This window comes from Somniosus microcephalus, chromosome 3 (assembly GCF_052327205.1).
Source record: "Somniosus microcephalus isolate GS21.2 chromosome 3, FLI_Smic_1.0, whole genome shotgun sequence".
Lineage (NCBI taxonomy): Eukaryota > Metazoa > Chordata > Chondrichthyes > Squaliformes > Somniosidae > Somniosus > Somniosus microcephalus.
The window spans coordinates 223,362,267-223,387,626 of record NC_140989.1 but is presented as its reverse complement, the minus strand read 5'-3'; positions in this window follow the sequence as shown (position 1 = coordinate 223,387,626).

The following is a 25,360-nucleotide window of genomic DNA, read 5'->3' as shown; positions in this document are numbered from 1 at the left end:
TTCTCGTATTCCATCCCCCTGTGCACTTGACGTTGTGAGATAGCACTTGTGAGTAATATTGCCGCCCTAAAATGTTCTTGTGACATATAAAAAGGCCATCTACGTCCAGTAAAATGCTGCTTGCTTGTGACTATCAAGCTCGGGCACTGGTAAAATCCTGGCTCAAGTCCTGATGTTTACTTCACTGGTGAAAATTTGTTTAAAACTTTTATAATAGGTAATGTCAAGGCCTTGGAGAGGGTGCAGAGGAGATTTACTAGAATGATACCAGGAATGAGGGACTTCAGTTATATGTCTGACTTGAGAAGCTGGGATTGTTCTCCTTAAGAAGGTTAAGGGGAGATTTCATAGAGGTGTTCAAAATTATGAGAGGTTTTGATAGAGTAAATAAGGAGAAACTGTTTCCACTGACAGGAGGGTCAGTAACCAGAGGACACAGATTTAAGATAATTGGCAAAAGAACCAGAGGGGAGATGAGGAGAATTTTTTTTACGCAGTGAGTTGTTGTGATCTGGAATGTGTTAAGTCTGTGAATTATTTAGTTAATTAAGACACAGACTAATGAGTAACAATAAAACAGGTCTTTACTGGTTGGAGGTAGGGACTATACTGAATACAAGATTACTGCACAGTGCTTATATACCGGTGTGTTCACCCCCGGTATTACGTCTACAGCAGCCTGAGAAAGTAGTACATCTCTTAAGGTGGAACAGGCTTAAGCTCTCTTAAGGTGGAACAGGTTACATACACAACACTCCTCCCTTCTTAGCTTTATAGTCATCCCCCCCATTTAACATAACGTAATAACATATATACATATATAACTTCATGTTTAACGTAACATATCACAGATTCAGTCTCTGCGGAAAACAGTTCACAGATTCAATCTCTGTGGTGTAGTCGGTTCACGTTACTCATTCAATAGTCCTTTCATGGATTTAACAGCTTGAACTTCCGAACTGATTTGGCTCCGTTCGGAGGGACCACGTGTGTGATCTGGTAGAGGTGATAATGGTTCAGATGGGTCATCTTCTGTTTTTACTTTTCCTTTTCTGCTTCTTGGAGACTCTCTGGGCTCCATTGTCAGCTGCCACAGCTGCCAGCTGCATGCGCAGTTCCTCCTTCTCTTCCTCCTGTTTCCGTCGTAGAGCCAGCTTCTCCCGATGTTCCGTAGACTTTTGGTGCTCCTCCATGATTTCTGCACTTTGGGAGTCGAAGTTACAAGCTGGGCAGGACAGGACATCGTAATATTTGGTGTCGTCCACCAGGTCATGGTAATATTCGGTGTCGTCCTGAGCTAGACCAGTGAGAGGGTCGTCTATTTCCTCCATACCCAGCTGGACGTTAGCCAGCTCTTGTTCCAAATCCAGACATCTTTCCTGAAGAGACTTCTTCATGTGTACCTCTGCATCCAGCTTTTTCTGGGCTTTCAGCAAATCGTTTACTAGTGACCTCATTTGTGATTTTAATACTTCAACTTCCTTTGGAGATTGATTGATCGGACTATGCAATCCCTCTACCGGAGCAGCTGTTTCAGCGGTCTGTTGTTCTACATTGACGTGAGTCAGCATACTTTTGGCATCCAATGGCTGCTCTGTTGCAGTCGTTTCAGTCTGTGTCGTCACATCAGCCATCTCAATGACTTTTGAGAGCTCCGAACCCTTTTCCTTTGAAGATCGCAGCTCGTGTTCAAGTTTTTCCCATTTCAGAGTCTTGTCCCTCAGCATATGAAGGAGTTGGCTGACCGTTAACTCTTCTGACACCAGATTATGGCACGCACCTTCAGAACCTGAATCAGCTTTGATTCGTTCGGCCTCCTTGCGCAGATGGTTGGTGTGCTCCTGCTCCATTTTCTCCATCAGTTGCTTCTGTTGCCTTTCCAGATTCTCCCACTCTGTAACAAAGAACTTTTTTATTTCATTCATCTCTTGCTCAAAACGGCGAATCATTTGTTCTAATTGCTGTTGTAGTTTGAAATGGAGTTGAGTTCGAGCCCAGTGTCCCTCAAAAATGTGCATATCAGTAGACTTGACAGACTCAGAATTCTCTGTTAAACTATGTTGTTGTTGCTCAGTGGAATTCTGTGCTGAAACTTTGTCTTTTGCACATGGGTTGTGTTGTGTATGTAACCGTTTACCTTTAAGGGAACTATAGAATGTAACCGTTCGCCTTTAAGAGCACTACTTTAGGGTGGCACTATCTATTGGCTCATGTATACTGTAATACCGATAGTGACCACACCAGTATATAAGGGTTGTGATACGTTAACTAGGGCAGAATCGCCCGAGCCTCTGAATAGTAAAGACGTGTTTTATTTTGTTAACAGTGGAGTCTGTGATTATTTATAATACAACCCACAGACTTAACAGGTTGGTCTTACCATCATCAGTTCTAGAGTCTGGGCTGATTATCTGCACCGAGTTCTCACTCTTTATGGCTTTTAGCGAATGCCAGTCCATATTTATGTTTCTAAACCACTCCCGGCCTAGTAGTGGTGGACCTCCCTCCGGTAGCACATATAAGTCCATTATTTGACTTCCTTTGCCCTTGTTGGCCACTGCAACCTTTATTGTCCCGATGGGGTACACTCTCTGCCCCGTGTAGGTTGTCAATATAATCTCCGTATCCTGTAGGGGAATATGTTGGAATAACCTTCTGTAATCTTTCTTATTCATGACCGACAATGCCGATCCAGTGTCCAATTCCATTTTTACTTGGACTCCTTCTATCTGAAGAGTAACCCAAATTGTCTGGAGGTCTGCACCCTTACCAACGTTGAGTACCCTTAAGCTAGCCAGTTCAATACTGCTTGCATCTGAATCGGACTCGTGTTCGGCCACCTTGTGTACCTTTGCGTATTTCCCTTGCGGTGACTTCTTGTTGCTGGTCTTCTTCGCTGACCTGCATACTCTAGCTATATGTCCAAGCCTACCACAAGTTCTACATTCTTGGTTTTTAAACCAACACTGGTTCTGATCATGCGTTGTCTTTCCACAACGATAACATTTGCCAGAACTCACACCCAATTTGTGTGCACTGAGCTCCGGTGACCGTAGCTGCATTACTGCCGTGCCTCTCGCTGCGGCTTCGTGTGCTGCTGCCATAGTGACTGCCTTCTCAAGCGTCAGCTCATTCTCCTCGAGCAGTCGCTTTTGTGTATCCTGTTTAAATAAACCACACACAAATTTGTCTCGTAGTGCATCTGTCAGTCCCGTTCCAAACTGGCAATATTTCGCTAATTTACGCAATTCCAGCAAATATTCAGCATTGCTTTCATGCTGTAGCTGCCTTCTGTCGTAAAATTTAAATCGTTCCGCTAGCATCAGCGGCGTGGGGTTCAGATGATCTTTCAGGACAGTAACAATCTCATCGAACGTCTTATCCGCCGGTTCATCTGGTGATAACAGGTGTTTCAATTGCCCGTATGTCTTCGCACCCATTAAATTTAATAATGTTAGAGCTTTATCTTGGTCACGAATTTTATTGGCCTTACAATAATTTTTTACTCTTTCAACATATATGGCCCAATCTTCGAGGTCACTATCAAAGGTGCTAATATTCCCGTGTTTAGGCATTGTAGATTTGCAATTTCTCAGATTTTCTTTTCTTTACTTGTTATCAAAGATGGCGGCTTCCCGCTCTTGCCGCCGTCCTCCGCCCACAAAATGGCGGTTTTCCCGCGCTTGGCGGTCTTCACCCGTCCCCCGACGCCGTCTCCCTTCAGCCCCCGAGTGCGGCCCTTATCTTCGCCGCGATCGCCCGAGTGCGGCCCTTATCAGCGGATGCGATCGATGGCCCGGCTGCGCCTCGCACTTGAAAGCGGCCCGGCCCTTATCAGTGCTTGCGATCGATGGCCCGGCTGCGCCTCGCACTCCAAAGCCCTTATCTCCTGATCGCGATCGATGGCCCGCGCTGTGCACCGCGGCTCTCGCGCCTTCAATTTCTGCAGCCGCTGCCCTTTCAGCCTGAGTGCGGCCCTTATCGGTGGTTGCGATCGATGGCCCGGCTGCGCCCCTCACTTCAAAGCGGCCCGGCCCTTATCTGCCGATCGCTATCGCCCTGTACCTGTGTCTTCCCCAGCCCTGTCTTCTACTCCGGTTCACAAGCTGATGGAGGCTTCAGGGTCCTAATGCCTGTCGCTTCCAGTGGGGTGGTGTGGTTTGAAACCTCTCTTCAACCGCCGTGGAATAACTGCCGCAGGGTAAGAACCTGACTCGTCGCCAGTGTTAAGTCTGTGAATTATTTAGTTAATTAAGACACAGACTAATGAGTAACAATAAAACAGGTCTTTACTGGTTGGAGGTAGGGACTATACTGAATACAAGATTACTGCACAGTGCTTATATACCGGTGTGTTCACCCCCGGTATTACGTCTACAGCAGCCTGAGAAAGTAGTACATCTCTTAAGGTGGAACAGGCTTAAGCTCTCTTAAGGTGGAACAGGTTACATGCACAACAGAATGCACTGCCTGAAAGGGTGGTGGAAGCAGATTCAATAGTAACTTTGAAAAAGGAATTGGATAAATATTTGAAAAGAAAACGTTTTGCAGGGCAATGGGAAAAGAGCAGGGGAGTGGGACCAATTGGATAGCTCTTTCAAAGAGCTGATATAGGCACAATGGGCTGAATGGCCTCCTTCTGTGCTGTATAATTCTAGGTAATGCCTCCAAATTGTAGCACGTTCTACTTAGATTTCTGACTTAGATTTCGGAGAAACCACTCAAAATCTGCATGGGTGGCAACCCTGTTAAATCACCTGTGTTGCATGAACTGATGATTGCTAATAAAGTTAACAATTTTGTAAAGTAATTAGCAGTACTTGGCAGTCTCAGTCAGAGAGGTCACAGGATGACTGGTGTGGGAAATGGAAAATTGTCACATTGCCGACTATTGGGTTCTCTTCTTAAGTTGGGGCTGAGACACCTTGTTTGGACATAATGGATTAGCTTAACTCTGTATCTACCCCATGCTGTACCTGCCCTGGGAGTGTTTGATGGGACAATGTTGAGGGAGCTTTACTCTGTATCTAACCCGTGCTGTACCTACCCTAGGAGTGTTTGATGGGACAGTGTAGAGGGAGCTTTACTCTGTATCTAACCCGTGCTGTACCTGCCCTGGGAGTGTTTGATGGGACCGTGTAGAGGGAGCTTTACTCTGTATCTAACCTGTGCTGTACCTGCCAAGGAGTGTTTGATGGGACAATGTAGAGGGAGCTTTACTCTGTATCTAACCTGTGCTGTACCTGCCCTGAGAGTGTTTGATGTGACAGTGTAGAGGGAGCTTTATTCTGTATCTAACTAGTGCTGTACCTGCCCTGGGAGTGTTTCATGGGACAGTGTAGAGGGAGCTTTATTCTGTATCTAACCTGTGCTGTATTTGCCCTGGGAGTGTTTGATGGGACAGTGTAGATGGAGCTTTACTTTGTATCTAACCAATGCTGTACCTGCCCTGGGAGTGTTTGATGGGACAGTGTAGAGGGAGCTTTACTCTGTATCTAACCCATGCTGTACCTACCCTGCGAGTGTTTGATGGGACAGTGTAGAGGGAACTTTACTCTGTATCTTACCCGTGCTGTATCTGCCCTGGGAGTGTTTGATGGGACAGTGTAGAGGGAGCTTTACTCTGTATCTAACCAGTGCTGTACCTGCCCTGGGGGTGTTTAATATTGATATTGGATGCCTCTTACTGTGATGAAGATAACGTGTAATAAAAAAGGTTTTAAAAGAAATTCCTATTTTCAGCTGCCCAGATCAGTGGTGGGTCAAAGAATGAAAAAACCAAAGCCTTTCCCGATTCTACCGAATGCAGGACCATCCAGGATCACATTGATTACAGGGCCAGAGGGATTGGATGGTGTAGTAGGTTATCTCACGGATTCGAGACAAGCTGCGATTTATCAATGAAAGCCTCTGCTTCTGTTGACAGTCTGGGTGCTTTGTCAGTACTGATTGGCACTAAATGACCACCTTATATTCAGTGCTCCAGAGGGTGAGTCATGGGGGCGAAATTCGGTTACGTCCCATTTGGGGGCGGTAACTGAATTAGCGCCTCACATTTAGCGCCTGGGGTGGAAGCACCGCCTCGGCTGCTAAATTGGGTTTACCGCCCCGGCTAGAAAACAGAGCACTATCTCGGGCGCTCCACATTCTCTTGGGGCGGTGCGTGGGGTGCAAGACGCGGTGCCAGACGGCGCGATGGCAGCCATGGACCACTCCAAGGGCCGTCAACAGGGGCCGACCTGGAGGTCAGCCAAAATAAAAAATGCTGGTGTGGGGCACTGCCGGACCGCCCCAATATGTCGAGGAACCAACCAAAGATCAGGGCATCTTAGACTGGGTATTGTGTAACGAGAAAGGATTAATTATCAATCTTGTTGTACGAGGCCCCTTGGGTCGGAGCGATCATAATATGATCGAATTCTTCATTAAGATGGAGAATGAAGTAGTTGCCTCAGAGACTAGGGTCCTAAATTTAAATAAAGGAAACTACGATGGTCTGAGGCACGAGTTGGGTAGGATTGATTGGGGAATGTCACTCAAAGGGTTGATGGTGGATAGGCAATGGCAAACATTCAAAGACCGCATGGATGACCTACAGAATTTGTTCATCACAGTTTGGCATAAAAATAAAACAAAAAAGGTGACTCAACCGTGGCTAATAAGGGAAATTAGGGATAGCATAAGATTCAAGGAGAGGACATATAAATTGGCCAGGAAAAGCAATAATCCTGAGGATTGGGAGCAGTTTAGGATTCAACAAAGGAGGACAAAGGGATTAATTAAGATGGGGAAATTAGATTATGAGAGTAAGCTTGTAGGGAACATAAAAACTGACTGTAAAAGCTTTTATAGATATGTGAAGAGAAAAAGATTGGTGAAGTCAAGCGTAGGTCCCTTGCAGTCAGAATCAGGGGCATTTATAATGGGGAACAAAGAAATGGCCGAACAACTAAATACATATTTTGGTTCTGTCTTCACAAAGGAGGACACAAATAACCTCCTAGAGATGCCGGGGAACATAGGATCTGATGAAAGGGAGGAATTGAAAGAAATCAGTATTTGTGGGGAAATGGTGTTAGGGAAATTGATGGGATTGAAGGCTGATAAATCCCCAGGGCCTGATAATCTACATCCTAGGGTACTTAAGGAAGTGGCCCTAGAAATAGTAGATGCATTGCTGATCATCTTCCAACATTCGATGGAATCTGGAACAGTATCCATGGATTGGAGGGTAGCTAATGTTACCCCACTATTCAAAAAAGGTGGTGGAGAGAAAACAGGGACTTACAGACTGGTAAGCCTGACATCAGTAGTGGGGAAAATGTTAGAGCCCATTATAAAAGATGTAATAGCTGAGCACTTGGAAAACAGTGACAGGATCGGACAAAGTCAACATGGATTCACAAAAGGTAAATCGTGCTTGACTAATCTACTGGAATTTTTTGAGGATGTAACTGGTAAAATAGATAAGGGAGAACCAGTGGATGTGGTGTATCTGGACTTTTAGCAGGCCTTCGATAAGTTCCCGCATAAGAGATTAGCGTGTAACGTTAAGGCACATGGGATTGGGGGCAAGGTATTGACTTGGATAGAGAACTGGTTGGCAGACAGAAAGCAAAGAGTTGGAATAAACGGGTCTTTTTCTGAGTGGCAGGCAGTGACTAGTGGGGTACCGCAGGGATCAGTCCTTGGACCCCAGCTATTCACAATATATATTAATGATCTAGACAAGTGAACTAGATGTAATATCTCCAAATTTGCAGATGACACAAAGCTGGGTGGGTGTGTGTGCTGTGAGGAGGATGTCAAGAAACTCCAGGATGATTTGGACATGTTGGGTGATTGGGCAGAAACATGGCAGATGCAATAAAATGTGGATAAATGTGAGGTTATCCACTTTGGTGGCAAAAACAGGAAGGCAGATTATTATCTAAATGGCAATAGATTGGGAGAAGGGGAAGTGCAACGAGACATGGGTGTCCTTGTGCACCAGTCGCTGAAGGTAAGCATGTAGGTGCAGCAGGCGGTTAAGAAGGCAAATGGTATGTTGGCCTTTGTAGCGAGAGGGTTTGAGTACAGGAACAAGGATGTCTTGCTGCAGTTGTACAGGGTCTTGGTGAGACCACATCTTGAGTATTGTGTGCAGTTTTGGTCGCCTTATCTGAGGAAGGATGTTCTTGCCATGGAAGGAGTTCAGCGAAGATTCACCAGGCTGATACCTGGGATGGCAGGAATGACGTATGAGGAGAGATTGGGTCGATTGGGCTTGTACTCACTGGAGTTTAGAAGAATGAGAGGCGATCTCATTGAAACTTATAAAATTCTAACAGGACTGGACAGACTAGATGCAGGAAGGATGTTCCCAATGGTCGGGGAGTCCAGAACCAGGGGACACAGTATAAGGATAAAGGGTAGGCCATTTAGGACAGAAATGAGGAGGAATTTCTTCACCCAGAGAGTGGTGAACCTGTGGAACTCTCTACCACAGAAGGCGGTGGAGGCCAGTTCATTAAATATATTCAAAAAGGAGTTGGATATATTTCTTAAGGCTAAAGGGATCAAGGGGTATGGGAAGAAAGCAGGGACCGGGTACTGAATTTGGATGATCAGCCATGATCGCATTGAATGGCGGAGCAGGCTCGAGGGGCCGTGTCAAAATCTCGACTCCGAGTAAGACTCTAACACACAAGCAGTACCGTCAGATTGTTAGTTTATTTTGCTTGTGCACAAGGGGAGAGTGCCTAGTCAAGGGCTAGGCTAGCAACTCCGAAAATCATCAGTAATCGCAGCATATTTATACACTTAAGTAAACAAGTTCTCAGCAATGTTATTCTTATCTAATTAAGCACTTTAACAGTGTTATCCAATCAACACTCATCTTTGCCTAGTAACAGCTATCATCTCCTTATAGGGACTAGCCTTTTCTCGTCCCTTACTCATTGTTGTGTCTGGTTTCGGTTATCACATCCTTATTGTGGTTACAACTGCTGAAGTAAGCTCTAATTCTAAGTTGACCGAATATAATATCCCAGCAAGCCTTGCAATCTTTAGTTGCCCCTTTTTCTATATTTCCACCCTGATTTGGCCCACCTGGATTTTGGACTGGTTGGGGTTGGTATGGTGGCGGTGGATAAGGATTATATATTATTATATTTCTTCCTCTACTACTTCCTCCTCCTCATCAGTCCAATGAGGGGCAGTTGGTCTATTTCTTCGTGTCCCCCTTAATATCATTTTGTTTATGAATTCCTGCATCCCCTTTACCTTCCTCGACTTGCTTTTTTCTTTCTACAGCCTGCATTACTAGCCTCGATACTTAGCTCACGTCTTTTTTTCAGCTTCTCGTTTCCAGTCCGCAAACGCTGACCAGTTCACCACCTTCTTACCACTCCTTCCTGGGTCCCTATTTAAGAGGCACTCCTCGAGACACGTTATCCTGTTGCGGTTAAATGTACCATCTGGTGGAAATGGCCTATTTCCCTTTTTGGTCCATTTTACCCATTTTGGTAAGTCATTTATTGATGTCTGACCACAATTCTGGAGCATATAACAAGCTTGTGTGCATTTTTCTGGTATTTTACTTGCTCCGGCACCCATTGTTAATGGTTGAGGTTATCACAGGTATTCGGTATCACAATCCTTCCGTTCCAACCGAGTTCTCTACGCCCACTTCACCTGGCCGTCACGTGACCCATTTGGGCTCTTAATTCGGGCTCAGTCTGGGTGTGTGAGATACTTTTGGACACGGACCACGGGTGTGTCGATCAACCGATCACTGTTTACTCTCCACCAATTTAAGTGTTTCTGAGACACAACCTCCCTTATTGAGTTCCCTGTTATGTCTTCCTACGAGCTCACAGACAATTGACACACAAAAATACGCACATAATAATATTACAAAGATAATAAAAATCGCGAAAACCCAAAGGGGTATACAGATCATAATCCTTATGCTCTAACTAAACATATAATCAATTCTCAGTCTGCGTTGTACGCTCCTACAGACTGAGTCCTTAACACAGCAACTTAACAACTTTAAGATCCTATCACACAAGGATCGATCCTATCAAACAAGGATCACGTCCCTTCTTATTTCTCCCTATCACACAAGGGTAATTGTTTCCATCACACAAGAAACAGGGACCTCTTAACGAACCTAGTTATTTAATAATTCTGAGATCCTATCCAACAAGGATCAGTCCGATCACACACGGACTCTGTCCCTTTTCACTTTTACCCTATCACACAAGGGTACTTATCCTATCACACAAGGATAATTGTTTCTATCACACAAGAAACAGGGACCTCTTAATGACGTCTTTTCTTACCTTCCCCTTATACAATCTGCCCAGCCTGTTTCAGGGTTCAAGTTTTCGGAATCTGTCTCCTTTTACCGTCAAGCTGAAAGAGGAAGTGATTACAAAAATTTCAACTTAACCCTGAAATGAGTCTTACAGATCGCAGTACTCCCGCTGAGACAAACAGACTACACTCATGCACCGTCCAAGGAAGGGCCCCTTTAGTGACTAAAATATCACCGATAACTGGCCAGTTAGGGTCCTTCCTTAGAGAGTCACCGTGTTTTTGTCCGTTTACTCACCGGCAAGTAGTAAGCGATCTCGGTGGAACCTCCGAGTAATACTGTCGAAATCTCGACTCTGAGTAAGACTCTAACACACAAGCAGTACCGTCAGATTGTTAGTTTATTTTACTTGTGCACAAGGGGAGAGTGCCTAGTCAAGGGCTAGGCTAGCAACTCCGAAAATCATCAGTAATCGCAGCATATTTATACACTTAAGTAAACAAAGTCTCAGCAATGTTATTCTTATCTAATTAAGCACTTTAACAGTGTTATCCAATCAACACTCATCTTTGCCTAGTAACAGCTATCATCTCCTTATAGGGACTAGCCTTTTCTCATCCCTTACTCATTGTTGTGTCTGGTTTCGGTTATCACATCCTTATTGTTGTTACAACTGCTGAAGTAAGCTCTAATTCTAAGTTGACCGAATATAATATCCCAGCAAGCCATGCAATCTATAGTTGCCCCTTTTTCTATATTTCCACAGCCGAATGGCCTACTCCTCCTATCTGCTTTGTTTCTATGTTAATTAGCGTCCCCCCAAGGTGTGCTGCCCGGCTTGTCACCCGCTATCACCTCAATAGTGCCCCGCCGAATTTCTCGGCAGGCACTGTTAGCGCCCCCGCCTGGGCGATAAGTCCTTTGTGCCCTGTTAGCGCCCCTCCCTGGAGGAGCTAATGGTGGGTGTAAAGGAGGCGACTTTCGCCCCCATACAGCACAGATGGAGGACTTTCGGCCCATCGTGCCTGTGCTGGCTTTTTGAAGTAGCTATCCAGTTAGTCCCCTAACCCTGAATTATTAAAATTCAGTGTTTGAGAGGGAGTACTAACATTCAGACCTCCAGAGTGATGAGTACTAACATTCAGAGCTCCAGAGTGGTGAGTACTAACATTCAGAGCTCCAGAGTGGTGAGTACTAACATTCAGAGCTCCAGAGTGGTGAGTACTAACATTCAGAGCTCCAGAGTGGTGAGTACTAACATTCAGAGCTCCAGAGTGGTGAGTACTAACATTCACAGCTCCAGGGTGGTGAGTACTATAATTCACAGCTCCAGGGTGGTGAGTACTAACATTCAGAGCTCCAGAGTGGTGAGTCCTAACATTCAGAGCTCTAGAGTGGTGAGTACTAACATTCACAGCTCCAGAGTGGTGAGTACTAACATTCAGAGCACTGGAGTGGTGAGTACTAACATTCACAGCTCCAGGGTGGTGAGTACTAACATTCAGAGCTCCAGAGTGGTGAGTACTAACATTCAGTACTCCAGGGTGGTGAGTACTAACATTCAGAGCTCTAGAGTGGTGAGCACTAACATTCAGAGCACTACAGTGGTGGGTACTGACATTCAGAGCTCCAGAGTGCTGAGTACTAACATTCAGAGCTCCTGAGTGGTGAGTACTAACATTCAGTACTCCAGGGTGGTGAGTACTAACATTCAATGCTCCAGAGTGGTCAGTATTAACATTCAGAGCTCCAGAGTGGTGAGTACTAACATTCAGAGCTCCAGAGTGGTGAGTACTAACATTCAGAGCTCCAGAGTGGTGAGTGTAATGATCAATAACATGTCATTCTAGAGTGGTACACTAGATGGAGCCGTAGAGCTGTATATTTAGTTGTATGTGTTTAAGACTACACTACCCATGATGCACTAGGCTACCCACAAGGCAGTAGTCAAGATGGCTGCCTGCACACAGAAGTACACATGCGTAATCCCTAGTGAACGTGTACTGAATAAATGACGAGCTAGAAGCTAGCTGTTCATAATAAGAATGTCTAGTTATTAATGAACATAACATGGTACCAGGAGTTGTGAAAATCTGCTAATTTGTGAAACATGACATGGAGTGTTTGAAGCCACCAGGAGGTTTGAAGCCACCAGGAGGTTTGAACCTCACGGGAAATGTCGACTACAATTGGTGGGCTTTCAAACAGCAATTTGAACTCTACATTGCTGCCATCGGGTTCGGTACGAAGCCAGACGCAAGGAAAGTAGCATTGCTGCTTACGGTTGCAGGCCCACAGGCAATAGAGGTATTTAATATATTTGTATTTAATCCAGAGGAGAACAGAGAAAATTTAGACGATGTGCCAAAGAAATTTGATACACATTGTTCTCCCAAAAAGAATGAGACCTATGAAAGATACATGTTCCATTCAAGGACACAGCGGCAAAATGAGACTTTTGATAGCTTTGTGACCGATCTGAAACTGAAAGCACAGACATGTAATTTCTCTGAGCTGAAAGCATCCATGATTCGTGACCAAATTCTGTTTGGCATTCATGATAAAAAAGGTCAGGGAACGTCTGTTGATAGAAACCGAACTAACATTGGAAAATGCTGTGACAATATGCCAAGCCAGCGAGCTAGCTCAAAAGCATGTGAAGACTTTCAGTGAAATCAATAATGATGCGATTGTAGTAAGTGCTGCTGTTGGTGCTGTGTCCTACAAAGGGAAGAAACATGGGCAGAACAGAAATGAAAAGCAATCGGAGGAAGGAATTTTTAATTGTAAATGCTGTGGTTACAAACACCAGTTAAAACAATGCCCAGCGTTTGAAAAAATATGCACAAAATGTCATGGAATGAATCACTTTGCCAAGCAATGCTTTTCAAAAGTAAAAACAAAGGAAGGGCAACAAGTCAATATGATTAAGGACACTGATTTAAGTGAGACATTTTTTGTAGGAATGGTTTCATGTGACAATATAGAAAAGGATACAGAAAATGTGCAGCCCTCAGATATAAACAATGCTGAACATAACGTCAATGCAGTAAAAGAGGACAAATGGATGATCCCACTGCAGATAAATGGAGCATTAGTTACATTGAAACTGGACACTGGGGCAAAAGCAAACTTAATCAGTATGAGTGACATTAAAAACATGAAAGAAAAGCCAAAATACAAAAAAAGTCAGTACTACTGAAGAACTATAATGGTCAGAAAATAGATAGCTTGGGTGTATGCAGACTTAAATGACAGGCAAAGACAAAGTGCATCATCTCATGTTTTCTGTTGTGGCTGAAGGACTTGATTCACTACTAGGTGACAAAGCTCGTGAAGACTTAGAACTGGTCAAGAGAGTCTACCGTATAAACTGTGCCATAAGCAGACCAGATGACTCAGTGGATTCTGTAGTGAGTAATTTCCAGGATGTGTTCAAAGGATTTGGAGTTCTACCATTCACTTACAAGATCCAGCTAAAGGAGGATGCTCAGCCAGTGGTACATGCTCCACGAAGAGTTCCAGCACCCCTGCGTGACCGGCTCAAGAATGAACTGGACAGAATGACCACACTAGGAGTCATCAGGAAAGTCGAAGAGCCAACAGACTGGGTTAACTCCATGGTATGTGTAAAGAAAAAGAACAATGATCTAAGAATATGCATGGATCCAAAGGACTTAAATGCAAACATAAAACGTGAACACTACCAGATTCCCAAGCGAGAAGAAATCACCAGTGAAATGTCAGGTGCCAGATACTTTACAAAGCTCGATGCCTCACAAGGATTTTGACAACTAAAGCTGGATGAAGAGAGCACTAAATACTGTACCTTCAACATACCATTTGGCAGGTATTGTTTCCTCAGAATGCCTTTCGGGATAATATCTGCATCTGAAATCTTTCATAGAGCGATGGAACACATAATTGAAGGTCTGGAAGGAGTTCGGGTCTATGTTGATGACATCATCTGGGGCTGCACACTGAAAGAACACAATGAGAGACTGACTAAAGTGCTACAGAGCATACGCCGGAATGGACTGAATCTCAACAAAGCCAAGTGTCAGTTTGGCATCCAGGAAGTCACTTTCCTAGGAGATAATCTATCTGGTAAAGGAATAGAGCCAGATATGGAAAAAGTAAACGCCATACTCAACATACCCCGACCCACTGATAAAAAAGGAGTGCTACGCATCATGGGGATGATAAACTTCATTGGAAAGTTCATTCCTAACTTGTCAGCCAAGACAACCTGTCTGCGAGACCTGCTACATAAAACAAATGAGTTTGCATGGACAGAAAGACATGAACAAGAGTGGATGAATCTCAAAACAGTGCTGACAACCACACCTGTACTCACCTTCTTTGACCCAACAAAGAGAATCAAAGTGTCAACGGATGCATCAAAGGATGGCCTAGGCACGGTCTTGCTACAAGCAGAGGGTGAAGATTGCAAGCCTGTTGCCTATGCCTCCAGGTCTATGACTGATAGAGTGTCGATACGCCCAGATTGAAAAGGAATGTCTAGGCTTGGCAGTTGGATTAGAAAAGTTCCATGGCTACATATATGGACTTCCCACCTTCACAGTTGAGACAGACCACAGCCCACTGGTTGCCACCATAAAAAAAAATCTGAATGAGATGTCTCCAAGGATGCAATGACTCATGAAGCTGCAAAAATATGACCTTGAACTGATCTACACACCAGGCAAATACATAGTGTTGGCAGATGCACTATCCCGAGCACCCACAATGAGTCAAGTGAGCTCTACTGAAGAAGACGTGGATGTTCATGTGAGTATGGTCACTGCTGCGCTGCCCGTGTCAGACACAAAATCAAAGCAAATAGCAGAAGAAACAGTAAAAGATACAGTGTTACAAACAGTAATAGAGAACATTCATCATGGTTGGCCAAAAGGTTCCTGTCCAAAATACTATCACATAAGGTCAGAGTTGAGTGTCGTAAGTGGACTATTACTAAAACAGAACAGAATAGTCATTCCACAGGCTTTACGTCAAGACATGCTCAAAAGGATTCATGAGGGACACCTCGGAATTGAAAAATGCAAAAGGAGAGCAGGAAACACTGTTTATTGGCCTGGCATAAATAAGGACATTGAGAACATGATAGGCATGTCAGAAACACCAAAACAAACAAGCAAAGGAACCAATGATAGTAGCTGACATACCAACAGCACCATGGCAAAAGGTTGGTATGGACCTTTTTCATTTAAATGGTAAAGAATATCTAATAGTGATTGACTACTATTCTAACTATCCTGAGATGGCGCTGCTCTCAAGCACCACAGCAAGCAGTGTCATAATGCATGTGAAATCCATCTTCGCCAGACATGGAATTCCCAGGATTGCCATTAGCGACAATGGTCCGTGCTTCAACTGTAAGGAGTGGCAACAGTTTGCAGCACATTATGACTTTCAGCACATCACATCCAGTCCTTTGTATGCTCAGTCAAATGGTAAGGCAGAGAAAGGTGTTCAAGTTCTCAAGCAGCTACTGAAGAAAGCGACAGAAAGCAAGTCTGATCCTTATCTCGCCCTGCTGAGCTACCGAGCCTCACCTTTAGACTGTGGTTCTTCACCTGCTGAACTACTAATGGGTCGCAAGTTGCACACCACGCTACCCTGCTGTGCAAAAGAACAGCAAAGTAAGGAACTGAGACAGAGACTTCAACTGTTAAAGCTGAAACAGAAATCATACTATGACAAGTCATCCAAAACTCTAAAACCATTGACAAGGGATGATGTTGTCAGGATTGAGGATCCAGACGCATGGAACAGGAAAGCTACAGTTCTTGAAGTAGGACCAAGGTCATACACTGTTAGAACTGAGGAAGGACAGATTCTCAGGAGGAACCGCCGTTCCCTCCTGAAAACACAAGAAACTATCCAAGAGCAGATTGATGACAATGCCGCAACTGAATCTTGTCATTCACCACCAGAACAATCTCATGAAAACACATCAGACTTACCCGTGCTGAGAAGATCCACATGTGTAGTAAAAAAGCCTGATAGACTTAATCTTTGAGTACAAAGAAAAACTATATTCAAAATGTATTGACTGTTGTGAAAATGTTTATGTTTATAGAGCACTAACAAAAGTGTTACTGATATCATCTTTACCGTTTTTCTTGAAAGTTGATTGATACTGATTTTGTTAACCTCAAAGAAAGGGGGCTGTAATGATCAATAACATGTCATTCTAGAGTGGTACACTAGATGGAGCCGTAGAGCTGTATATTTAGTTGTATGTGTTTAAGACTACACTACCCATGATGCACTAGGCTACCCACAAGGCAGTAGTCAAGATGGCTGCCTGCACATGCTGAATTTCTACAGATGCTGTACCTAGAGAACGTGTACTGAATAAATGACTAGCTAGAAGCTAGCTGTTCATAATAAGAATGTCTAGTTATTAATGAACATAACAGTGAGTACTAACATTCAGAGCTCCAGAGTGGTGAGTACTAACATTCAGAGCTCCAGAGTGGTGAGTACTAACATTCAAAGATCCAGAGTAGTGAGTACTAACATTCAGAGCTCCAGAGTGGTGAGTACTAACATTTAGTGCTCCAGAGTGGTGAGTACTAACATTCAGTGGTCCAGAGTGGTGAGTACTGAGTACTAACATTCAGTGCTCCAGGGTGGTGAGTACTAACATTCAGTGCTCCAGGGTGGTGAGTACTAACATTCAGAGCTCCAGAGTGGTGAGTACTAACATTCAGAGCTCCAGAGTGGTGAGTACTAACATTCAGAGCTCCAGAGTGGTGAGTACTAACATTCAGAGCTCCAGAGTGGTGAGTACTAACATTCAGTGCTCCAGAGTGGTGAGTACTAACATTCAGTGCTCCAAAGTGGTGAGTACAAACATTCAGAGCTCTATAGCGGTGAGTACTAACATTCAGAGCTCTAGAGTGGTGAGTATTGCATCTTGACCGAACAGTAATGAATAGAGTAGACGGAATGTACCTTTTACTATTTACTGAGTAAATGGGTGGACATTACAGCACATTGTCTGCATGGCAGAACCCGAAACTGAAAGTGAAAGACAAAGTAAAACCGAGCCCCCCAGCACCCCCTTCAGGTAACACCCGGGACCTGGGACAAACTTAATTGAAGCAAAACCCAAACACAACGCTCCTTTCCCCCAGATAAAACCCCTTAGTCCTCCAGGCGTCTGGGACGGAATCTAACCCGACTTGAGCACCGCTGGACAGGCATAGTCGGGGTGCCACTGCTAGCCACAGGAAAACCTTCTTCTGTGGCTGATGACTCCGTGACACCTTCTGTCGATGTGGCTTCCGTCGTTGTTGCAGGAAGCAGGCCGTCACTGCCTGGCAGAGGTGGCGGAGACAATGGCCTAGCCTGTGACGTCCCTGTTACTCTCACCGGAGTACGACTCCGTAGCTGGTCTATGTGGCGTCTGTGTAGCTGGCCATCAGGTGTACGGACGCTGTACGACAGGGGACCCGTGGTCTGCTCCACCACGGCAAGCATCCATTTGTCTCCTCCTGCATAGCAACGGGCAAACACAGTCTCTGACGGCTCGAACTGCCTGGCGGTGCCCTGGTGCTTCTTAGCCAGCTCTTCTTGCTTTGTGTGCATCTCATCCTTGCAGTCCAGGTGTAGCCGGTCCAGTGCAGTCGCCAGCTGGCGACCCATCAGCATCTCGGCAGGACTCTTCCCCGTTGCTGAGTTTGGTGTGGTATGCTGTGATAACAGCAACCTGGCCAATCTGGTTTGCCAGTCCCCCACCGATATCCTCACCAGTGCCTCTTTTGTGGTTTGCACCATCCTCTCTGCCTGCCTGTTAGAGGAGGGGTGATAGGGCGCTGTGGTCACGTGGCGGATCCAATTTCTGCCTGCAAAAGCCTTGAACTCCGCTGACGTGAAGGCTGCTCCATTGTCCGAAACCAGCACACTGGGGACCCCATGTGTGGCAAATAGCAAACGCAACACACTGGATGTCATGGAGCTCATGATAGCCACCTCCAGCCATTTCAAATGAGAATCCACCACTATCAAAAAGACCTTCCCCTGAAATGGCCCTGCAAAATCAATGTGGAGTCTTGACCATTTACGAGTGGTCCACTCCCAGGGGTGAAGGGGAGCCTTGGATGGGCTATGGTGAGTCAGCTGACATGTCTCACAGCTCTTTACCACCTCCTCCACGTCTCGGTCCAACCCCGGCCACCAGACGTAGCTTCTCGCCAACGCCTTCATGTGCACAATCCCAGGGTGTGAGTCATGCAGCATTTTCAGCACCTCCTCTCTTGCGGTGGCAGGAACCACCACACGGCTTCCCCAGAGCATGCAGTTCTTGTGTGCAGACATTTCATGGCGCCTCTGAATGAAGGGCTTGAAATGCTCCTCCTGGACCTCAGAGGGCCAGCCATGCAGCAGCCAGCGTAGCACCCGTGATAAGACTGGATCTTTCTGTGTGAGGCTACCAATCCGCTGGGCATGGAGTGGGGCCTCCGGAACCTCCTCCAGTAGCAGCACCTCCAGGGGTGGTGGCATCTCAGCCATCGGCCGGTTCAAAGGCAAGCGACTCAGAGCATCAGCATTAGCCAGCATCTTCCCAGGCCTGTATCAAAGTTCATAACTGTAGGCCCCCAACATCAGACTCCACCGAAGCATACGCGGTGATATGATCTGGGGCATGGGCTTGGAGTGATGCAGGAGCCCCAAGAGTGGCTTGTGGTCTGTGTAGATGACGAACTGTCTCCCTAACAGGTACTGGCTGAACTTCTTTACCCCAAATATGATGGCTAGGGCCTCCTTGTCAATCTGGGCGTAATTACGTTCTGTTGTTGAGAGTGTTCTTGAGGCAAAACTGATAGGCGCTTCCCGGCCATCTGGCTCTATGTGACCCAACAGAGCTCCCAGCCCGTATGGTGAGGCATCACACACCAACACCAATGGCTTGTTTTCATCATAGTGTGCCAGAACCTTATCTGCTTGTAGCAGTTCCTTTGCCTGTCTGTAGGCTGTTTTATGAGCTGAGGTCCAGTTCCACACTCTAGTACGATAGCAAAATACTGCAGATGTTGGAAATCCGAAATAACAACAGAAAATGCTGGAAAAACTCAGTTGGTCAGGCAACATCCGTGGAGAGAAATTTGAGTTGACGTTTCGGGTTTGACCCTTCTTCAAAACTGGAGAGAAAAGGAACTAGATCGAAGGCAGGGCTGCGATCGGACAAAAGAATAAAAGAACCAAAAGAAGTAAAAGAGATTAGAAGCTAGACGAGATGGTAATAGGCTGGGATTAGGTGTAAAGTGTACTGGCAGGGCAAAAGATAGCTGCCAGGTGTGAGAGAGAAACAAAAGGAAAGGGGGGGGGAGGAAAGGAGTGGAAAAATATAAGTAAAAATGAAATAGGGGCCGAGGTTATGATCTGAAATTGTTGAACTCGATATTGAGACCGGAAGGCTGCAGAGTGCCTAATCGGGAGATGAGGTGCTGTTCCTCGAGTTTACGTTGAGCTTCCGTGGAACAGTACAAGAGGCCAAGGACGGTGAGGTCCGAGTGGGAATGGAGCGGTGAATTGAAATGACAGGCGACCGGAAGCTCGGGGTCACCCTTACGGACTGAACGGAGGTGTTCCGCAAAGCGGTCACCCAATCTGCGTTTGGTCTCCCCAATGTAGAGGAGACCACATCGTGAGCAGCGAATACAGTATACTAGATTGCGAGAAGTACAAGTAAATCGCTGTTTCACCTGGAAGGGGTGTTTGGGGCCCTGGACATTGGGGAGGGGGGAGGTATGGGGCAGGTGTTACATCTCCTCCGCTTGCACGGGAAGGTGCCAGGCGAAGGGGAAGGGCTGTTTGGGGTGATAGAGGAGTGGACTAGGGTGTCTCGGAGAGAGCGTTCCCTGCGGAATGCTGAAAGGGGAGGGGAGGGGAAGATACGTTTGGTGGTGGGATCACTTTGGAGGTAGCGGAAATGCCGGAGGATGATCCGTTGAATGTGGAGGGAATGTACAATCCCTCTACACCTCCATCCCCCACCCGGATGGCCTGAGGGCACTCCGCTTCTTCCTTGAACAGAGGCCCGACCAGTCCCCATCCACCACGACCCTCCTCCGCCTGGCTGAACTTGTTCTCACATTGAACAACTTCTCCTTTAACTCCACTCATTTCCTCCAAATCAAAGGTGTTGCCATGGGTACCCGCATGGGTCCTAGCTATGCCTGCCTTTTCGTGGGTTATGTGGAACAATCTTTGTTCCAGTCCTACTCGGGTCCCCTCCCTCACCTCTTTTTCCGATACATTGATGACTGTATCGGTGCCATTTCCTGCTCTCGCCCCGAACTTGACAATTTCATTCACTTTGCCTCCAATTTCCACCCTTCCCTCACCTTCACATGGTCCATCTCTGACTCTTCCCTTCCCTTCCTCGACTTCTCCGTCTCCATCTCTGGGGATAGGTTATCGACCAATATTTACTACAAGCCCACTGACTCCCACAGCTACCTGGACTACACTTCCTCCCACCCCGCTTCCTGTAAGGACTCTATTCCATTCTCCCAGTTTCTCCGCCTCCGCCGTATCTGCTCCGACGATGCCACCTTCCACACCAGTGCTTCAGACATGTCTTCCTTTTTCCGCAACCGAGGATTCCCCTCTACCGTGGTGGACACTGCCCTCGACCGTGTCAGTTCTATCTCCCGCACCTCTGCCCTCACCCCTGCCCCTCCCTCCCGGAACCACGATAGGGTTCCCCTTGTCCTCACCTTTCACCCCACCAGCCTCCACATTCAACGGATCATCCTCCGGCATTTCCGCTACCTCCAAAGTGATCCCACCACCAAACGTATCTTCCCCTCCCCTCCCCTTTCAGCATTCCGCAGGGACCGCTCTCTCCGAGACACCCTAGTCCACTCCTCTATCACCCCAAACAGCCCTTCCCCTTCGCCTGGCACCTTCCCGTGCAAGCGGAGGAGATGTAACACCTGCCCCTATACCTCCCCCCTCCCCAATGTCCAGGGCCCCAAACACCCCTTCCAGGTGAAACAGCGATTTACTTGTACTTCTCGCAATCTAGTATACTGTATTCGCTGCTCACGATGCGGTCTCCTCTACATTGGGGAGACCAAACGCAGATTGGGTGACCGCTTTGCGGAACACCTCCGTTCAGTCCGTAAGGGTGACCCCGAGCTTCCGGTCGCCTGTCATTTCAATTCACCGCTCCATTCCCACTCGGACCTTACCGTCCTTGGCCTCTTGTACTGTTCCACAGAAGCTCAATGTAAACTCGAGGAACAGCACCTCATCTTCCGATTAGGCACTCTGCAGCCTTCCGGTCTCAATATCGAGTTCAACAATTTCAGATCATAACCTCGGCCCCTATTTCATTTTTACTTATATTTTTCCACTCCTTTCCTCCCCCCCCCTTTCCTTTTGTTTCTCTCTCACACCTGGCAGCTATCTTTTGCCCTGCCAGTACACTTTACACCTAATCCCAGCCTATTACCATCTCGTCTAGCTTCTAATCTCTTTTACTTCTTTTGGTTCTTTTATTCTTTTGTCCGATCGCAGCCCTGCCTTCGATCTAGTTCCTTTTCTCTCCAGTTTTGAAGAAGGGTCAAACCCGAAACGTCAACTCAAATTTCTCTCCACGGATGTTGCCTGACCTGCTGAGTTTTTCCAGCATTTTCTGTTGTTATTCCAGTTCCACACTGTTGCTTGGTCTAACAGCCTGTGCAGTGGCTCTAAGATTGTGGCTTTGCTCTTGAGAAAACAACTATAGAAGTTTAACAGTCTGAGGAATGCCTGCAGTTCGGTCTTGTTCTTGGGGGTGGGAGCGCTCCTGATAGCCTCCACCTTCTCCGTAGTCAGATGCACACCGTCTTTGTCCACTCGGAATCCCAAGCACTCCACCCCATTGGCAGCGAATACACATTTCTCCTTCTGAAGGCGTAGTACTTGCTGCAGCCGATCATCATGGGCTTCCTGTGTCTTGCCTGTAATCAGTATGTCATCCAAGTAAGGCTGAACTCCCGGAACACCAGCCAACAGGGTGTCCATGAACCTCTGAAAGATTGCCATAGCCGTAGACACCCCAAACTGCAGCCTTGTGGCTCGGAAAAGTCCTCTGTGGGTGTTGATTGTCAACAGCTCGGCTGACTCTTCATCCAGGACCAATTGCTGGTATGCTTGCTTGAGATCCAGCTTGGTGAACAGAGTGCCTCCAGCCAGTGTTGCAAACAGCTCTGTAACTGTTGGTAAGGGATACACATCTGGTAACACAGCAGTATTAACTGTACATCTGTAATCTCCACAGATTCGCAGGCCCCCATCCTTCTTTGCAATGGGCACAATAGGGGTGGCCCAACGAGAGTTGTTCACTGGCAAGAGAGCCCCTTGGTTCACCAGCTTATCCAGGGCCTCATCCACCTTCTTGCGCAACGCAAAAGGAACTGGTCGCGCCTTGAAGAACTTAGGCGCTACCCCTGGGTCCACTTCAATTGAGACTGGCGGTCCCCGACAGGCCCCGAACTCACCAAAAACCTCTTCATAGTTCTCCAACATAGGCATTATGGGCTGTCGCTGTACCGTGTGTACTCCTGTCACTTCAATACCGAGGGGCTCAAACCAATCTCTGCCCAGCAGGCTTGTGCCCTGCCCCGCCACCACATAAAGTGGAAGTGTGTCCTTGGCTGCCTGATACTTAACTTCCACATGAATCATACCCAGCACCTGGAATTGAGCTTGGGACCACTGCCGTAGCACACCACTGACCTGAGCCATCGCCGGGGGTTCACTTGGCCACAGCCTATTGTAAGTCTCTTCACTTATCAACGAACACGCTGAGCCTGAATCCACCTCCATGCAGAGTGGTGCCCCATTCATGATCACATTTGCCGTGTATCCCCACCGTCTGTGGGGTAGCTGCACAGCTTCCGTGGTATACACTGTGTACTCATCGTTGTCCTCCAGTGTCAGGGTGTGTGTCTGCGATGCTTGTGTTGGCTCTGCTGCAGCAGCCTGAGCTTTCTTCATGCAGACATGAGCTATGTGTCCTCTTTTCTTACAGAAATGACATACCGCTGACACAAATTTGCATGTAGTGGAACCATGGAGAGCCCCACAGCGGAAACATTTTCTTCCTGTCTCTTTAGTTGCCTCCATGTCTCTCACAGCAGCAGCTGCATGTGTGGTCTTGTGCACCTCCTCGGCGGCCTGAGATGGTGCTGCCTCTGTACGGAGCATACGTGTGTTCATCGATGCAGCCTCTGTTGCTAAAGCCTTCTCCTTGGCCAGCCGGAACATCAGAGCCTTCTCCGCTAACAGCTGTCTCTGCAATGCCGAGTCCAGCACTCCACACACAATCCGATCACGGAGCATATTGTCTAACTGGTCACCAAAATTACAATGTAATGAGCGTTTCCTCAACTCAGCAATGTAACTTGAAATAGATTGTCCAGGCTGTTGTTTACAATTGTGAAAATGAAACGCTGCACAATCTCTGAGGGTTTTGGGTTAAAATATTTCTGCAGCTTCTCAATCAAATCAGCATAATCCACCTCACTAGGTTTACGAGGAGCCACCAATGAACGCAGGACAGAGTAAGTAGCAGCTCCGCATACACTTAGCAACACTGAGCGCTTCTTCTCTTCTTTGACAATATTATTGGCCTCAAAGAAACACCCCAGTCTTTCTGCGTATTCCTCCCATGAACTGTCCTTATCCCCAGAGAACTCTTCAATACATCCCAAGGTCATCATAGTTTTAATGTGCACTGTCCCTTTAAGATCCACGGACATTTTTCTTTAAAAAAAAAAAAATATTTTTCTCCTCCAGCCAGAGTTATGGTAACTACACTCACGGTAGTTGCCTGGCATACTCTGCCCGCCGTCTTATTCGCAGCTAGCCAACTATCAAAATGCCATTGATGTTGCTAGCTGAGTGGCCCGCTCATCGCAATTTCCAATATCACGGCTGTAGGTTCGCATGTCTATCTCCGTCTTTCTAGAGAGTTCAACAGCCGCCCCTTCGCCAGTATTGCATCTTGACCGAACAGTAATGAATAGAGGAGACGGAATGTACCTTTTACTATTTACTGAGTAAATGGGTGGACATTACAGCACATTGTCTGCATGGCAGAACCCGAAACTGAAAGTGAAAGACAAAGGAAAACCGAACCCCCCAGCACCCCCTTCAGGTAACACCTGGGAACTGGAACAAACTTAATTGAAGCAAAACTCAAAACACAACAGTGAGTACTAACAGTCAGAGCTCCAGAGTGGTGAGTACTAACATTCAGAGCTCCAGGGTGGTGAGTACTAACATTCAGCACCAGAGTGGTGAGAACTAACATTCAGAGCTCCAGAATGGTGAGTGCTAACATTCAGAGCTCCAGGGTGGTGAGTACTAACAATCAGAGCTCCAGAGTGGTGAGTACTGACATTCAGTGCTGCAGAGTGATGAGTACTAACATTCAGTACTCCTGGGTGGTGAGTACTAACATTCAGTGCTCCAGGGTGGTGAGTACTAACATTCAGAGCTCCAGAGTGATGAGTACTAACATTCAGTGGTCTAGCGTGGTGAGTACTAACATTCAGAGCTCTAGAGTGGTGAGTACTAACATTCAGTGCTCCAGAGTGGTGAGTACTAACAATCAGAGTTCCAGAGTGGTGAGTAATAACATTCAGTGCTCCAGGGTGGTGAGTACTAACATTCAGAGATCCGGAGTGGTGAGTACTAACATTCAGAGCTCCAGGTTGGTGAGTACTAATATTCAGAGCACTAGAGTGCTGAGGACTAACATTCAGAGCTCCAGAGTGGTGAGTACTAACATTCAGTGCTCTAGAGTGGTGAGTACAAACATTCAGTGCTCCAGTCTGGTGAGTACTAACATTCAGAGCTCCAGAGTGCTGAGTACTAACATTCAGAGCTCCAGATTGGTGAGTACCAACATTCAGAGCTCTAGAGTGGTGAGTACTAACATTCAGTGCTCCAGAGTGGTGAGTACTAACATTCAGTGCTCCAGAGTGGTGAGTACTAACAATCAGAGCTCCAGAGTTGTGAGTACTA